The following is a 5,146-nucleotide window of genomic DNA, read 5'->3' on the forward strand; positions in this document are numbered from 1 at the left end:
TTGTTTATATATGTGTGTATGTGTGAGCGTGCGTGTGTGAGCGTGCGTGCGTGTGTGTGTGAGCATGCGTGTGTGTGAGCGTGTGTGTGTGTGAGTGTGTGAGCGTGTGTGTGAGCGTGCTGTGTGTGAGTGTGTGTGTGAGTGTGTGTGTGTGTGTGTGTGAGAATGTGTGTGTGAGTGTGTGTATGTATGTATGTATGTGTGAGCGTTTGTGTGTCTGTGAGCGTTTGTGTGTGTGTGAGCGTGCGTGTGTGTGTGAGCCTGCGTGTGTGTGTGTTTGTGTGAGCGTGCATGTTTGTGTGTGTGAGAGTGTGTGAGTGTGTGTATGTTTGTATGTACGTATGTAGGTGTGCATGTGTGAGTGTGTGAGTGTGTGAGTGTGTGTGTCTGTGTGTATGTCTATGTATGTATGTGTGAGCGTGTGTGTGTCTGTAAGCATGAGTGTGTGAGTGTGCGTGTGTGTGTGTGTGTGTGTGTGAGCCTGAGTGTGTGAGTGTGCGTGTGTGTGTGTGTGTGTGAGCGTGTTTTTTTGTGAGCGTGTGTGTGAGTGAGCGTTCGTGTGTGTGAGCGTGCATGTGTGAGCACGCGTGTGTGAGTTTGTGAATGTGTGTATGTATGTATGTATGTGTGAGCGTGTGTGTGTGTGTGTGAGCGTGCGTGTGTTTGTGAGCGTGTGTGTGTGAACGTGCGTGTGCATGTGTGTGTGTGTGTGTGTGAGCGTGCGTGTGTCTGTAAGTGTGAGTTTGTGAGTGTGTGTGTGTCTGTAAGCGTGAGTCTGTGAGTGTGCGTGTGTGTGTGAACGTGTGTGAGCGTGCGTGTATGAGTTTGTGTGTGTGTGTGAGCGTGTGTGAGCGTGCGTGTGTGTGTGAGTGTGCGTGTGTTTTGTGTGTGTGAGCGTGTGTGTGTGTGAGCGTGCGTTTGTGTGAGCGTGTGTGTGTGTGTGAGCGTGTGAGCGTGCGTGTGTGTGAGCGTGTGTGTGTGTGTGAGCGTGCGTGTGTGTGTGCGTGTGTGTGTGTGTGAGAGTGTGCGTGTGTGTGTGTGTGAGCGTGCGTGTGTGTACGTGCGTGTGTGAGCGCGTGTGTGTGAGCGTGTGTGAGCGTGCGTGTGTGTGAGCGTGCGTGTGTGTGTGAGCGTGTGTGTGAGCGCGCATCTGTGTGAGTGTGTGTGTGTGTGTGAGCGTGTGTGTGTGTGAGCGTGCGTGTGTGTGAGCGTGCGTGTGTGTGCGTGCGTGTGTGAACGTGTGTGTGTGAGCGTGTGTGTGTGAGTGAGCGTGCGTGTGTGTGTGTGTGTGTGAGCGTGTGTGTGAGCGTGCGTATGTTTGTATGTCTGTATGTGTGAGCCTGCGTGTGTGTGAGCGTGCGTGTGTGAGTGTGCGTGTGTGTGTGAGCGTGTGTGTGTGAGCATGTGTGTGTGTGTGAGTGTGCGTGTGTGTGTGTGTGTGAGCGTGCGTGTGTGTACGTGCGTGTGTGAGCGTGTGTGTGTGAGCGTGTGTGTGTGTGTGAGCGTGTGTGAGCGTACGTGTGTGTGAGCGTGTGTGTGTGAGCATGCGTGTGTGAGTGTGTGTATGTATGTATGCATGTGTGAGCGTGCGTGTGTGTGTGAGCGTGCGTGTGTGTGTGTGAACGTGCGTGCGTGTGTGAGCGTGTGTGTGTGAGCATGTGTCTGTGTGTGAGCGTGCGTGTGTGTGTGTGAGCATTTGTGTGTGTGAGCGTGCGTGTGTGAGCGTGTGTGTGAGCGTGCGTGTGTGAGCGTGTGTGTGAGCGTGTGTGTGTCAGCATGCGTGTGTGAGCGTGCGTATGTTTGTATGTCTGTATGTGTGAGCGTGCGTGTGTGTGTGAGCGGGCGTGTGTGAGTGTGTGTATGTTTGTATGTATGTATGTGTGAGCCTGCATGTGTGTGTGTGAGTGTGTGTGAACGTGCATATGTATGAGCAGTGTGGGTGTGTGTGTGAGCGTTTGTGTGTGAGCGAGCGTGTGTGAGCATGTGTGAGCATGCGTTTGTGTGTGTGTGTGTGTGTGTGAGTGTAGTCGAGGACCCGGCCCTAGGCCCGCCTGATGAGAGATTGACGGGGGATGGGTTAGGCAGGAATGCATTGTTAACCCCTCGCACACGCCATCGAGGTGGTAGTAAGAACGCCCGTAAGAGGAAATAATGTGGTTCAGAGCTAATGAGCAGCCCTATTGTCAGGAGAGGAGTCTGAAGTCGGAGGACTTAAATTTAGGGTTCTAGAGAGCAAGGCTAAAGGTCTGACTGAGGCCATGCGTAACATGAATGTATAATAACATTCTTGGTTGAGAAGTGTGGGCTTGCTCTTACAGGAGAGGAGCATAAAGCCTGGCTAAAGCAAAAAGATGAGGAAAATAATGTAGATGATTGGGAAATAAAAGAATACGAGGAGATAGAGAAATGTAGGAAAGATAAGGAAGACGGGAGGGATGTTAATACTGTAAGAAGATCAAGAGGCTTTAAGGGCCTTCCTGATTATAGCACAGATAACTTATCTGATAGATTCAAAGGACTAACAGTAGAGGAGTTAAGTGATGAATTACACTCGGCTATTAGCTGGATGTCCTTTGTAGATCCCTTAAGGCGCCACAGGAAAGAGCACCTGAAGAGTGTGTTGAGATGGTGGAGGGCACTTACTGCTGGCTTGTATGAAGTCAAAGTGTGGAGAGAGTCAAGGAGAGACTATTAAATTGAGACAGATACCAGTGTCATTAAAAAATTACATAAAAGCTAGTGTTCTTCCACTCGTGTAACAAGATGGAGAAAAAACTCCCATCCGGAGGAGATATGAGATAAAATAATGGGAAACTCCCTTTAAGGAAGGGGAAACGACAGTGAGACAAATAAAAGTGATGAAGATGCTCATTAAAAAAGTTACATAAGAGATAAATGACTTCCCACTTGATATAATGGGGACATTTTCTTATCAAAAAAGGGACACTTTTATACAAGTGAAGGATATATAAGGAATGAGCTTTTAGACGTTAAAAAGAAGCAAGAAGAGCATCTTAGAAGTGTGTGTGTGTGTGTGTGTGAGTGTGAGCGTGTGTGAGCATGTGTGTGTGTGAGTGTGTGTGTGAGCGTGTGTGTGTGTGCGTGCGTGCGTGCGTGCGTGTGTGAGCGTGTGTGTGTGAGCGTGTGTGTGTGAGCATTTGTGTGTGTGAGCGTGCGTGTGTGTGTGAGCGTGCATGTGTGAGTGTGTGTATGTTTGTATGTATGTATGTGTGAGTGTTCATGTGTGTGTGTGAGCAGCGTGCGTGTGTGAGCGTGCGTGTGTGTGAGTGTGTGTGTGTGTGTGTGTGTGTGCGTGTGTGAGTGTGTGTGTGTGTGTGTATGAGTGTGTGTGCGAGTGTGTGTGTGTGTGTGAGTGTGTGTGTGTGTGTGTGTGAGTGGGTGTGTGTGTGTGTGTATGAGTGTCTGTGCGTGTGAGTGTGTGTGTGTGAGTGTGTGTGTGTGTGTGAGTGAAACTGGCCCTTGAATCCAAATCCAGCTCTTGTTTTCTTTCCTCCCGCATGATTAACTGAACGATTAGCGCTGCTGATTGGCCAGTCTGTCTTCACACCTGACTCCCAGGTAAAGGGAGGGTGGAAAAGCAGCAGGTCTCCTCCCTTGAGGGCCGTGATTTGATGATCTCTTCTGCAAACGGTGCTCAGGACTCTACGTTTCGGTCCCTAGTGCAGTACAAATGGCACGGTGCTGCTGCTGAATATGCAGTCCTCCACACCCCCTGTTGGGAATTACTGCATTTTAGAGTGATCTTCCTGTGCAGGGATATGGTGATGAAGAGGAACACAAAATTACAGATGTACTCACACAATTCAGTCAAGCTCATTTATTAGCAAAGGCTGCTCTCTATTGGTCACAGGAGGTAATGCAGGACCTTTGCGGTTCTTGTGTTGATAGGATAAATCAGGCTTTTTACAGCATGTTCTCATCAGACGTGTCTCATTCACAAATGAGCTAAAGGTAAGATTGTGCACAGACCTTGGGAAGTATTTTTTCACTGTGTGGAACTGCTTGCCAGGCCATGTACTGTAGTGGTGGCAGAAACTCTCCATGTTATGCTAGATACTGAATTGTGGGGCTGAATGACCTATTCTTGTCATTATGTCACAGTATTTCATGTTATTTTCTGTTTTGTTAATTCGCATATGCATACTGGCTCTTTATCAAAATGGCTGAGATGTACAATTGCGGCTGTAGTATTATCTATCCGTTTAACAGAGATCAATTTATCTGTGGGATTCCAAGCACTGCATGTTCAGTACAAGTACACAATCTAAAATATAATGTGTTTAATGTTGAAAAAGAAAGATACCTGTGTGATTTTACTGTGCTGCCATTCCACCCATTACACTGTGCTCTGTGGTTGCTGATCTGGCCCGATGTCGTCAGGTCTCAGTTAGTCCTCAGCTATACCTTGATAACGCCTGGATAGAAGAGTACCTTGGAATGCCTTGTTTTGCTATTTTGGTTACTTCTCTATCCCAATAATTTCTTTAAACCTTTTTGCGTGCTCAATATTTCCCCGATTTGCTGTGCTCCAATTAAACCTCCTGTTTTCCTAATATAATACTGTTCATGGAAACTAATTGATTATTTAGTTTAGTCCATTACCCAGCTTACACATATCACACACACACTCACACACACACACACTCATACACACACACACACACACTCATACACACACTCACACACACACATGCACACACTCACACACACACACACACATACCCACCCCACACCCCCCCCCCCCCCCACACACATTCACGCACGCACACACACGCACACACTCACGCACACACACACACACACACTCCCCACACACACACACATACCCCTCCCCCCCCACACACACATCATTCACGCACGCACACACACACACATACCCCCCACACACACACGCGCACACACTCACGCACACACGCACACACACACACACACCCCCCCCCCCCCCCCCCACACACACACACACACACCCCTCCACCCCACACACACACAAACACATACCCTTCTACCCCACACAAACAGATTTATAGTCATGGTGTGTTTATCTACATTTGGTGATTAAAACATGAGTATAACATTCAGAGTGTGATTCTGGTGAAAGATGGTAAAAGGCTTTTGAGGTAATAAT

This window comes from Conger conger, chromosome 19, assembly GCF_963514075.1.
Source record: "Conger conger chromosome 19, fConCon1.1, whole genome shotgun sequence".
Lineage (NCBI taxonomy): Eukaryota > Metazoa > Chordata > Actinopteri > Anguilliformes > Congridae > Conger > Conger conger.